Source organism: Carettochelys insculpta, chromosome 5 (assembly GCF_033958435.1).
Source record: "Carettochelys insculpta isolate YL-2023 chromosome 5, ASM3395843v1, whole genome shotgun sequence".
NCBI lineage: Eukaryota > Metazoa > Chordata > Testudines > Carettochelyidae > Carettochelys > Carettochelys insculpta.
The window spans coordinates 58,735,696-58,749,432 of NC_134141.1; the positions used below are offsets into that span (position 1 = coordinate 58,735,696).

Sequence of the window (13,737 nt, forward strand, 5' to 3'; positions counted from 1 at the left end):
CATGTAGTACAGTCATGGCTCCATTTTCTGAACAATTGGAATTGTATCAACAGTCTGGAGAGATCTGACCCCATGGATCATGTGTGCACAGCACAGGGGTAAGAGTGCCTAGTCTGTCTCTTTTCATGCCTTGGCTTGACTTTTTTGTCATCTTTCAAGGGGAGAGAGGATGTAAATTCAATGTTATTGTTCACAGTGCTATCCTGATGAAGTAGTTTTCCTCTTCTTCTTCAACTGAACATTCCATTTATATGCTTGTTCCTGTGCTACTAATTATTGTCTTATGCTAAAATGGATATTACCGAACACTATGTATTGCATTTATGTGTACATATTTTTTTCTCACGTGAGCACTCTATCTTGGAAAAAGGGCCGTTACAGCTCTATAGGAATGGGTTAAAACTCATTTACAGCATCTGTGCCTACATTTTAATCCTCTTCAGCATACATCTAAAATTCCTCCTTCCTCGTAAGCTCTGCACTCCACATTTCTGACCTAGTTCCTTCTTTCAGCACTCCCTTCACCCTGCTCTGCCATATACCTATTTCCTCTTCTCTATGCCCAGAATAAAGTCACATTATTTTATACCAAGTTGTCCTCCCTTTACATACCTCTGAAAACTGAACTGCTAGTGCAGAATCCCAGCAGTGTTGCTTACCCTGGGATGCTTGTTGCATTATACCAATTTGCACCATCCAACTCAGAGGGGTAGCCATGTTATTCCATATCCACAAAAACAACGAGAAATCCTGTGGCACCTTATAGACTAACAGATATACAGCCATATATTTGGGGTCTATTCCATGCTCAGTCACAACACATGGCTAGCCCCTGACCTAGTAAAAGCATGTGCCTGCAGTGCAGTGCAGACCATGCTGCCAGACAGCACAAGGTCCTGGCTTGCGTGTGGTGAAGGCTCCAGAGGTGGGCAAGATTTTCACTGGCTAGCTGTAGCTGGGGGGTGGGGAAAGTCTCCTCCCACGGCAAAGATTTTTGGGGACTAGCTGTTGCTGGGGTCAAGTCTTTCCCCAGAGCAAAGATTTGTGGGGGCTGGGTGTTGACAGGTAACAGATTACAGTTTGTGATATCCTGCACCCCCATGACACCCCATATAGAATGTGGGGGGATGGGCCCCCAGAGTCACAGGCAATCGGGGCTGGGCCCTCCCCACCAGAGCAACATGCTGAAGGGACCATTTCAACTGGCCCTTCAACAAATCCCCCCATCTCACAATACCCCTTATAGAATGTAGGAGTGCGGACATCACAAGCAGAAATCTGTTCTGAATATCTCAGCTGCTGGGGGAGACTTCTCCCTGGCAGCAAGCCCCAAGTATATTTCCCGCTCTTGGAGCCCTAACTGTGTGCAAGCCAGGACATGGTACTGCATGGTCAGCACTGAACAGTAGTCATGTCCTTTGATTGGCTTGGGGGGCTTCCCATGTGATGTGGCTGAGTGCGGGAAAGACCCCTACTGTGTTGCGCCTTGGTGGGGGGAAGGGTTTGTGCACAAAGGGAAACCACTGGGAAGACACTTCTTGGCCTGTTATGCAAGCACCACCCCCACAACAGCCTTGTTGCCATGTGATGTGGTGGGACAGCAGCTGGCGCCAGGCACCACAGAAGAAAATAGCAAGTGTAGAGACAGAATCACGAACTCTGTGCTGGGGTTATTTGTAATGGGTAGATGTGCTCACAGCACTAATAGCAAAGAAAGACATTTCTCAGGCTCTCAAACAAACATGACCCCACAGCCACAGGCTCCCTGGTCCCAATTTGATGAAATGAGTGCGCTCATGAAAGCTCATGCTCAAAAAATTTCTGTTAGTCTATAAGGTGCCACAGGACCCTTCCTTGCTGTTACTGGTCCCAATTTGAAATCCATGGGTTTCCTGTTACCTAATTCCTGCACTCCTGAAGAGCAGCGGCCAGAGCAGAGCAGTGAGGGGCATCGTGGGTCATGTAACCTCTGGAGGCTAATGAATTCGATTTTAAGACGTGGCACTTCCACACTGGCCTTTAATCGAACTTTTGAATTCAAGCTTGATGCTATGTCTGTCAGGTAACAGCGATAGTGTAATCCCGAGATTAGTGCTCCCAAAATCCCGCTAATCGTATTCACTGTGAAGACAGTCACATGATAATGTCAAGCTAAATTTGAATGTATCTCGTAGTGTAGACGCAGACGAGGTATGTTAATAAAATGTAAGCTTTTGGGTTTTGTCATCTTTGCTTCTTGCCTCATTTTCAAATTAAGACCAAGATTTTCCACCCACTGGTATGTACTCAATGGTGCTGAAGGTGTGCCTCACTTGTGCACAGGTACCCTGAAGTCATTTGCAAAGGCCCAAGGAATTAAGCAGCCCAAGGGTAAGCACAACATATGCTAGATTTCCTGCCATTACCTTGGGCTAATATCAGAGAGGTAACCATGTTGGTCTGCTGCTTCAAGAACAACAAGAAGTCTTGTGGCACCCTATAGATTAGCATATTTTGGAGCAAAAGCTTTCATGGGCAAAGACCCGCTTCATCAGATGCATGAGTGGGGGGGCAGTTCAGAGGGGGGTCCCAGTCAAAGGGAGGGCCAGAGCTGACAAGGTCTATTCAGCAAGGTGGAAATGGCCCAGTATCAACAACACTTACCAAAAGAGTCAAAAACAAGTCAGATCAGACAGGAAGATGTGAGCCTTTGTCAGAGTCTAATGGGGAGATATTAGCACCCAGAGCAGAGAAACTCTGAGTGTCCAGGGAGATTGAAGTGTTCCCCCACAGGCTTCTGTACATTACCGTTCCTGATGTCTGATTTATGTCCATTTATTCCTCGCCTATAGACAGCCTGCCAACCTTAAACAAATCCTCACCAGCCACTACAAATCACAAAGCAGTGACTCTAGGCCTGGAACCAGCCCCTGCAACAGTCCTCACTGCCAACTCTGCTCATATATCTACACCAGTGACATCATCACAGGACCTAACACCAACTATGCCATCAGGGGCTCCTTTACCTGCACATCTACTAATATAATATATGCCATCATGTGCCAGCAATGCCCCACTGCAATTTACATTGGCCAAACTGGACAGTTTCTCCATAAAAGAATAAATGGACATAAATCAGACCGTCAGGAACGGTAATGTACAGAAGCCAGTGGGTGAACACTTCAATCTCCCTGGACACTCAGTGGCAGATTTAAGGGTGACAGTCCTGAAACAAAGAAATTTCAAAAATCAAATGGCAAGAGAAATCTCTGAGCGGCACTTTATTTGCAAATTTGACTCCATTAACCATGGATTAAACAGAGACTGGGAGTGGCTCACATTTTACAAAGGCAGTTTCTCTGCTTTGGGTGCTAGTAGTAGTAGGCATCCTTCAGTCTGCATAGACTATGGATCGCGCCCTTTAAAGTTTCAATTGAGGACTTCATTTACAGCGTCTATTGTGACTATGAAGACTCACACGCGAGTGACAGTCCTTGCTGCATCTCTTGCAGATGTAGTTGGTGTCTGGCAAGTCCTTATTGTGCTTTCTGTGCGCTCACTTCTCCTCTGCTAGCTGTCTGAGCCTCATCTCACCCTTCTGAAGGCCCTTGTGTAACCCCTGCCTCCATCTGCTGTGGTCGTCTGCTAGTTCTTCCCAGTTGTCCAGCTCGATGTCTACCTCTCTGAGGTCTCTCTTGCAGACATCTTTGTAGCGCAACTGGGGCGTCCGGGAGGTCTTTTGCCAGAGGCTAGCTCACCATACAGGATGTCTTTTGGAATCCTTCCATCATTCATCAAGGTTCACATCCCCTTGTCTGATCTGACTTTTCTCCTCTTTTGATAAGTGCTGTTGATACTGGGCCATTTTCACCTTGCTGAATAGACCTTGTCAGCTCTGGCCCTCCCTCTTACTGGGACCCCACTCTTTAGATACCCCTCTGAAACCACCCCCCACTCATGCATCTGATGAAGCGGGTCTTTGCCCATGAAAGCTCATGCTCCAAAATATCTGTTAGTCTAAAAGGTGCCACAGGACTTCTTGTTGTACCGTGGGCTAGTAACTGCCCTGTCAGGGAGGGGTCTGATTACCAAAAAGGAGACTTGCTCCGCTGAGCAGCTGTTATCAGTGCCCTGGCAGGCTGGGAGCGGGCAGGCTAAACCTCGCGTTATTGTTAACGCGCGTTTCTTCCGCCAAGTGAAGGACCCCGCCCGGCACTATTGGAACCTGAGCCCGCGCTCGGGACGGGAGAGCTGCGGCGCTGCCAGTGCCCCGGCCGCCCGCGCCGGCAGAGGGCGCCCCGGCCGCTCCTCACTCCAGCCCGGCACGGAGCGCGCCACTGGCTGAGGCTGCGCCAGGGGGCTCCCGCCCGCCGCGCTCTGTGACGTGCGCGGGAAGTCACTGTGCCGCGCGCCGCGGGTTTGCGCGCTGGCCGCGGGGCTCGTGCTCAGGGAGGGGCTGAGGTCTTTGAGGCGCGTTTAGCCGGCCCGGGCCCGTGCTCCGGCGCGGCGCCTGCGACAGGAGGCCGCTCGCTCCTCCGCTGGCGGAGCCCGACGGGCAGGTGCGGTGCGTCTCGCTCCCGCGGGCCCCTCCCCACACGGGCGGTGGCAGTGCCGCGCCTAGCGACGAGGCAGCGCCTAACGTTTCCATTGGCCCCGGCGTGGCTAGTGGCTCCGCCAGCCTGTTGTGCGACGAGGCAAACACCTGGTGCGGGGCTGCACCAGGTAGAGCTGCGCGCGTCTCCTCGCTGGCACCGCCCAGGCCTCGCGGAGCTTTGGGGCCCGCGGTGGCCTCCTCAGCCCTGGCCCGGACCAGCCCCTCCCCATGTTAGGGGAGAGGATTAGCTGGGTGCGGGATGGAAGCAGGGATCAGCTCGGGCCCTCCCCTCACCTACCATGGCAGAGCTCAGCAGTTTGTGCCTTGGCCCGCTGAACCCGGGGGTGGGAGCTCCCTCCGTGAGGGGATCCTTAGGGATCTGGGCAAACAGGTTAAAAAATCTATCAGGGATGGTGATAGGCCCTGGTGTGAGGTCGGGGGACTGGACTCTGATCTGTGAGGGGCCCTTCCAGTTCAATAAGTACAGCAGCAGGGAATGGTGCTTATCAGCCCCTGCTCCACTCTGTTGTGCCGCATCCTAGCCTGCTCCCCTGGGGCACTGGGGGTGATTGACCCCATTCTCTCCTGTTCCCCCCCACCTTGGCAAGATGCTTCTGCTCTCTGTAGATGCCCTAATTTCTCTTTTCCTGGCGTTTTTCTGTATTTGAAATATAAAAAAATCCAAAATATTCACAATCCATTTAAACTGACATTCTGTTATTGCTTAACAAAGTGATTAAAAGTGCAATTAGCATGGTTAATTTTTTTAAATGACATTAATTTGGTTTGGGTTAACTGCAGTTAATTTCCCTAGTTTAAACAGATACATCTTGGCAAAACTGCAACTAAAGAAAAAGCAGAATATCTACCATTGTCACACTTTCACTAGAGACCACCCCAGTGTTACACTTATATTAAATGCTACTGTTGGATTGAAGGAAAAGGGGAAACTAGGTTTCAAGCCCACATACACTTACACCCTCCAGCACTCATACACTTCCTCAGGCGAGCTCACTCGTGTGAAGAATTGCATAGAGACAGCAGAGGAAGCCGAAGAATAACAGGTCCCAGCGTATCTGGCTGCAGTCATGAATGGGGTGGTGAGCTGATTGTATGAAACCCTTGTCAGCTTGCTCTTTTGTCAGTACTCAGGAGCAGTCAGTACCATCCATCCTAAGGAGAGGGGGATGGGCCCAGATCTCTGGGCTGCCTCCGCAGGCAGTCCAGACTAATTCTTGCATAATGGGGATATCAAGAAGAACTCCTATAACTTTGCACCCATGTCTTTATGGCTATGTCTACACTAGCCAAAAACTTTGAAATGGCCATGCAAATGGCCATTTCAAAGTTTACTAATGAAGCACTGAAATACATATTCAGCGCCTCATTAGCATGTGGGCGGCCACGGCACTTCAAAATTGATGCGGCTCGCTGCCGCGCGGCTCGTCCCAACGGGGCTCCTTTTGGAAAGGACCCCGGCGACTTTGAAGTCCCCTTATTCCCATCCGCTCATAGGAATAAGGGGACTTTGAAGTTGGTGGGGTCCTTTTGAAAAGAAGCCCCATCTGGACGAGCCGCGCAGTGGCGTGCCGCGTCAATTTCGAAGTGCTGCGGCCGCCCGCATGCTAATGAGGCGCTGAATATGTATTTCAGCGCTTCATTAGTAAACTTCGAAATGGCCATTTGCATGGCCATTTCAAAGTTTTTGGTTAGTGTAGACATAGCCTATATGTTTCAAGCCATAGCTCATGTCCTTTCCCACTGCCTCTGGATGTTGTGTGACCATGAGTCATCACCACCAGTCCAGGACTCTCTAAGATCATGAGTCATCAGCTAACAGCAGCTGGGACTTCAATCTACTCTTGATGGGGCCTCTCTTTCTTGGGTGGGTTCTTTTGCAGGGCTCAGCTCCTATTATTCTCTGGCCATTAGGGTGCTGTTAGCAGCTGGACCTGCAGAGAGGCTGGCTTTGGGGACTGATTCCATTGCGCACACACCCGTATTCACACTTTCCTCACACATACGAAGAAAGTTCACTTCAGAGAAAGCAATTTCTTTTACAAAAGAACAGGTAGGATTTCTTACACACTTAGGGTACCTATAAACACTTCCTTACTAACTTAATATAGACCTAGCACCTGCTACAAACAAAGCTTACAGAAGGTTTCAGGACTTAAAACCAGTGATGACTGAAAGTTACAGCACTTATATCTGCATAGTACAGGACTGAGCAGAGGTTTTATACATCTACAGGTACAGGAAGAATGTAAACTTTAAGGCAGGAGACAAACTGTTTAGTGTGGGAAAAAGAAAACCAGGAAAACTGGATGAAATAAAGAAAAGGAATATTTAAAATTATAGAGGAAACACCTTGACATTGAGTTCCACTGACTGGAATAACATCTCAAGGAAAGACATAGATGCACCACCTTTTGAGAACATTTAAAAGTGTGCTGGGCAAAACACTAAAATTGTCCAATAGAAAAGAAAACAAAAAAGCAGTCATGTAGCACGAACAAAATAAAGATTAACAAAATAATTTATTAGGTGAAGAGCTTTTGTGGGGCAGACCCACTTCTGATCCAGAGAGATGCCATTTCTAGTACAATACTGATGGTTTTCACTTGGCAAGAAAGATAGTGTCTGTATGGATCTGTGCAAGTTTTTTCATCACCTTGTTGCCTCCTTCTTAAGGTGGCACAGTGGCAGTTCGTGCCCGGTATGCAACGCTGGCCCAATAACACACCGAGAGTGGAAGAGGAATCTTTATTTGGCATGCCAAGTAAGGCACAGGGGGATTTCTCCTCAAAGCCTGCGCACCTTGCAACAAGAAGTGAGCAATACTTATACCTCTCTCCTCCTTTGTTCACCCCCCCTCCCAACAAACCAGGGGAGAGTTTCTCATTCTCCCTTTATCCATTCCTCCAGCTCAAACTGAATTCCTACTGCTCATATGACATTCCGCTCTGGTAATTCCCTATTAATCAGGAGGTAAAGTACCAATAGATTATTAACAGAATGTAAGTTACAGGGAGGTAGAGTTATTCAGTCGTATAGAACATGAACAGGATTTCAGTAACAAAACAATGCTGAATTTCATGAGAAAATTAAGGAGGATTCACTAACAATGCTAAATACAATATTGAAACTCATGGGAACATCAGTAAGCGTTCATTTACAAAACAATGTTTCTATGAGTACAGAATATAACAACGTTTCCCCTGCCAACAACCTAATAAATTATTTTGTTAGTTTTTAAAATGCTACACAACTGCTTTTTTTTTTTGTTTTGTTTTGTTAGAACACAGACTAACACGACTACCTCTCTGTTACTATTCGACACGCAAGGCACTGCATTTAGCCATATGGAATAGAACTCCATCAACTATATGGAAAAACTCTCACAGATCCACACAAACATCATCTTTCTTTCCTACTGAAAACTGTCAGTGCTGTACCAGAAATGGCATATCTTCAGATCTGAAGAAGTGGGTCTGCCCCACGAAAGCTCATCACCTAATTAATGATTTTGTTAGTCTTTAAAGTGCCTCATGGCTGCTTTTTGATTTTGTTAGGATACAGACTAACATGGCTACCTCTCTGTTACAATAGAAGTGTCCTTGACTGACAAAGAAATGGATTACTATATATGTATAAGGCTATTCCATCACTAAACAATCAAGCCACCCATTATTTGATTTTTAGTATTTTAATTTTGCTTCTTCACATTTTTCTCATTCCTTTCCACTCTTCTAATAGTCTTTAGTCCAGCTAATGCTAAAACTAATTTTTTTTCTTTTTCTTTTCAACATAAATCAGACAGAATGAGCCAAATTAGGAGTGATGAGTCACGAAAGGGCAGTGAAGAGAAAAAACAGTTGATCTTTCACAGTTGCAAAGTGAGTACTTTTGAGTAAAAATGATTTGTATCTACATTATTCACCTTTTTAGTAGCTTCATCTTTTTATTTACATACACTTCTGTAGTATCAAATTGCTGTCTGTTCAGAAACCTTCTAAAGTAAAATGCATTTTCAGAATATAAAGGTGGTTCATTCTTTCATGGAGCGTGATATATAAATGATTACGTGATTCTTATTCACATTTAAATTAGTTCTGTATCAGAAAAGACTTGGGGTCAGAATACAGTGGTTGCCATGAAAACCTCAGTATCTATATACCCTGTGTAGTATTTGAGTAGCTACTGTTTTCCTCTGTATTGAGAAAAGTAATTAATTGGGTAAGGGTATACAGTAAACTTATTTTTATCCAGTATTTTAGTAACCAGAACACTCAAATAATTGGCATAACTCACAGCTGAGTAGCTCTGGGCAGTAGGCACTGGGCGGGAGCGTGGAGAAGCAACACTGTAGGAGGCAAGAGGCACTAAACCAGTAGCGGTCACTATATAGCGCTTCTCACCCAGGCAACATACGCTAAATTTAGTGACTTTCACCTGGGTGAGAATGACTAAAGTCGGGTGATGTTCACTATATACTGTGTGCCGCCTGAAAAATGAAGTCAGGCATAGAGCATGCAATGGATGCATAGGAAAAGCCATTGAAGGTATGAAATTTTCATTCCACCACCAATGGTAGAGGAGCAGGCGTTTCTGAACAGTTGACCACTTAAACTTTAAAACCAAATTTATTTATTTAAAATCATCACTTTTACAGTTACTCTCTGTTATCCATTACTTCAACTTGTTAATCAGGATCCACCCCTTTCAAAATAGCAAGATCTTTCCAAAAGAGTGAGACACCATAGGTAAGCTGCACTATATAGTGACTTGTAACTGAAGGCACCTGGCACTATGTAGTGCATCTTTCCTCAGGCACAAATCATTATATAGCCAGCCATTCCTGAGTAGTTTTCACTACAGTAAACCCCCAATATATGCAATTTTAACTTGCGTCAACCCAAGTCAAAACTCCGGGTTCCCTGGTGCTGGGATCTGGCGGGAGTGCAGCTTCTTTGTCAGCTCCCTCCTCCAGCCCCCAGCTCTCCCAGCTGGGGGATGCTGGGGAGAAGCCACTCATCTGTGGCTGTCTGCCCACCTGGCTTTCCCACTCTGGGAGCTAGGAAACTGACCAGTGCTAGTGCTCTAGTCAGTTTCCTGGCTCCTGCAAGCCCAGGGGAACTGGAAGTAAGGATGCCGCCTGGTTCCCAGCTCCCCACAACTTAACATGAATTTGAGTTATGCAAGGTTACCCAGGAGTGCAACCCTCTCATAACTGGGCGTCTACTGTATGTAGTTCATATGCCTTTTTGGTGAGAATCCTAAAGTTAGGCAACAGGGACTAAAGTCATAAAAAAACAGGCAAAAGAAAAACCACGAAGAAAAATATAAAACACAAAGAAATGACTATTTGCTCTCTTCATGATTTTCATTTATTTAAAAGAAAAATGCAGAAAAAAGAGAGGAGATTAAATATTGGTAACACCCAACACCCGCTCAAAGTGAGTCCCGTACTCTGCATTGTCTGAAGACTGCTATGCTGTAGTCAGGGCTGTTGCTGGGAATGTGATGAAATTTCTGAATATCAAGAAGCTTTCAAAGCCTTGGTCAGTCTTCCTGTGAAGAGTTACTTGCTCCAAAGCCAAATGAAGCAAGACTAAGTCTGGGGTACAGATGTTGAGCTCTTCACTCTTACCACAGTTCTTCAAACTCCCATAGCTGTCTGTTACCAGCCACCAGAAGAGTTGAGGAAGAACTGGTGTTTTCACGATCAGCAAAGGAGAACATTGACTTATTTGAGAAAACTGCACATGTGGAATTGCATTTATTTATCCAGTTCTGGGACTCATTTTGATCGGGTGCTGTGTGTTACCAGTATTGAATCTCCTCTCATTTTTCTGTGCTTTCCTGTGGAATAGATGAAAATGATTAAGAGTGTGAACAGTCATTTCTTTGTGTTTTATATTTTTCTTTCTGTTTTTTTTTTTTGGCCTGTGTTTTACAGCTTTAGTCCCTGCTGCCTAACTTTAGTGTTTCTCACCTAATGGGCTTAATGATCTATATAGCGAAAGTTACCCAGACATGGCTGTCTGTTTAATGATTTGCGCCCAGGTGAGCTGCATTGTATAGTGCTGGGTGCCTTCATTCACAAGGCACTATATAGTGCAGCTTACCTATAGTATTCCGTGATTGCCACAACACCATGGCTGTGAGTTACTGAGCGTGCAAGCCACGCCATGCTTGCGGCCTGCCACTCTGCACCCACCTTTCGTTCCTCTGTGCTGCGTGTGTGCAACCATCAGGCTCCTCATCTCCCACCTAGTGTCCACTGTCCAGAGCAGTGAGCGGCAATGCAAGCCCCTTTGTCATCATCTTCAAGCGGCTCCACACTATCCCCACAAACAAGGAATGGGCAGCAGTTGAGCAAGAGCTGGCACTAGGGTGTGGGTGTGGGCTGAATTTTGTTTTCTTTGGGGGGGATGTGGGGGCACTGCCTCCTGCCTGTGCCTCTCCGAAGCTGCTCTCCTATAACCGCAATATTTGACTATCTGGAAACCTCCTGGTTCCAGAGCTGCCAGATATGAGTTTATTGTAGTATAAATAAACAATTGGAGATACACATCTCCTAGAACTGGAAGGGACCTTGGAAGGTCATCTAGTCCAGTCCCCTGCCCTCTTGGCAGGACCAAGCATTATCTCTGACATCTGTTTGCTCCAATCCCTAAATGGCCTCTTCAAGGATTGAGCTCACAACCCTGGGTTTAACAGGCCCATGCTCAAACTACTGGGCTATCTCTCCCGCCTAATGTCATGAATTGTCAGATGTTGACTTTTTAAATGGCATTCATTCTAGCAGTGCTTTTGGCCTTTATTACATGTTCTTCGTCTCTTATCATGAGTGATTAAATGTTATTTTAATCTCTGCTACTAGAATAATCCCCCAAGAAAAGAGCGGTAGATGCGCCCACCTTCTGAGAACATTTAAAAGCACCAGGGCAAAACATTAGAGATGTCCAGTAGAAAGTAGACCTTAACTGGCAAAGAAGTGGACGACTTCTAATACGTGTATGGATATTCCATAAAACTAAACCATCAAGCCACCCTCTCTCTGAACTTGAGTGTTTTAATTTTGCTTCTTCACGTTTTTCTCATTTAGTTTTAGTGCTATTGGTGCTCATACTAATGCTTTGTTCAGTAACATACCTGATGAATTGCGGAAGGGGGCACACAAACAGGTAATTTAATCAGGCTAGGTGGACTTTTTAAAAGCATATTTGGAAAGCTACATGCTCAACTCCCTTTGAAAGCCAGTGGGAATTAGGTGCCTAATTCCTCATCATTGAAACCTGAGTGGAAAGAGTTCTCCGCAGAATTCTTCACAAATTAAGTTGTACTGAACCAATGAGTCGTTTCAGCCAACTGAGAAGTCGTGTTTTTAATAGGACCCTCAGTAGGGTCATTCTGCCTAAGTATTTACAGTGAAGGATTCTCATTTAGGCTGTTGCATAATCAAGTTACATCTAAAAGTATATATCTGAAGGCCTCAAAGTTTTTCTGTGTTTTGTCCAATATGAAATGGTATATAATGAAAACAATATTTGAAATCAGATGAAAAACTGTGCTTTAATTTACATAGGTGAATGCTGGGAATGGTACTTTCTTAAATTGTAATGCCTCTTCAGGGCAGTGTACTACTAAAAGCCTAGTTCCATGGTGATAGTCTTCCAGTATGTAATTGTGTATGTTGCACTAGGCAAATTAGATTTGAAAACCAGCTGGGGGTTGGTCTTTAATCAGATCACCAAGTGGAAAAATTGAGATATTGCACTCAACAGTCTGTGAGATCTATGCTCTCATTATGAATATTTGGAAATGCAGGTATTACATTTTTGCAATGTGAAAAGTTGTGTATGCATCTTTATAGAATATCACAAAGACAACTCTGTGGGAACATTATCAGTGTCTTGGATACCACAAGTATTGCTGCCTATACTAATGTGTGATCAGTCCACTATTGTCTTCATCCCTTCCTTCCAGTTGCTTCTTATCATATGGTTAGATTGTAAGATATTTGAAGCAGGGACTATCTTTTTTACTAAATATGTGGGCAGGGGACACTGCCTAACATGATATCCCCATCCCGACTGGTATCTCTGTAATTAAAACGGAAAGTGTTTGTCATCAACATTATTTTTTATTGCAGAATTAGACTATCAGAGTCCAGTATAGAAACATTTTATATTTTGTTGCAGGTATCAGAATTGTTGTCATCTCTTGCAAATGTTGAAAATGAGCAACGGAAGCATCAGTTGTTTTTGAAAAGAACACGTGTGTCTCTCTTCCATACGCTGCATTCAGTAATGAAATCCAATAACTGGAAGACTGCAATATATAACAGGCAGAGCATGTTATCTCCTGAGCCTGCTACTCTGTTACAGAATTGGTCAGAAGATGATGTAATGAAGAAGGATGCTGATTTACGAAGGAGCATGAGAAGCCAAAACAGTAGCATATCCATGCGTGTTAAGTGTGTGTCTAAATTGCAAATGACAAATTCTGCTTTAGAAGGCAACAAAAACACAGACTGTGGTGGTCCTGTGCCAGTGCGTATGCTTCCTTATGTGGCTTTAATCAAAAATTGTCTTCCTTTGTCAATTTCTTCAATCTATTCCAAATTTTGCAAAGCAGAGATACTGTGCAGGATACTGTACTTCACACTGAGACTCTGGAAAAAGAAAACAATCAAGCCTTCACTTCGGGATCTTCCAGATTCTGAATTGCAGGCAGCTAAAGGTTGGTAGTCCACACTTACATTTATGAATGATTGATGATAATACAAGTGGGGTTGATTAGGAGCTGCAGAATGAAACTAACACAGGGGAAATCTAGGCTGACTATCAGGAGACAGAGAGGTAGCTGTATTAGTCTGAATTGTAATAAAACAAACTGGCAGCAGTCATATAGCACTTTAAAGACTAACAAAATGGCCATGTTTACACTAGCCCCAAACTTCGAAATGGCCATACAAATGGCCATTTCAAAGTTTACTAATGAAGCGCTGAAATACATATTCAGTGCCTCATTAGTATGCTGGCAGCCACGGCACTTCGAAATTGCTGCTGCTCGCCGCTGCGCTGCTCATCCGGATGGGGCTCCTTTTCAAAAGGACCCCCGCAACTTTGAAATCCCTGTGTTCCTAACAGCAG

General features: G+C 45.1%; 1 protein-coding gene across 1 annotated transcript in view; it reads left to right on the forward strand.

Annotated features, from left to right (window-relative positions):
- The first annotated feature begins 8,392 nt into the window (after nt 1–8,392).
- The window catches only part of GOLM1 (golgi membrane protein 1), a 119,157-nt gene continuing 113,812 nt past the window's right edge, over nt 8,393–13,737 (forward strand). Inside the window, exons 1-2 of the mRNA XM_074995153.1 lie at nt 8,393–8,472; nt 12,784–13,324. The gene's annotated coding sequence lies outside the window, so the exon portion shown is untranslated. The remainder of the gene's footprint in view (nt 8,473–12,783; nt 13,325–13,737) is intronic.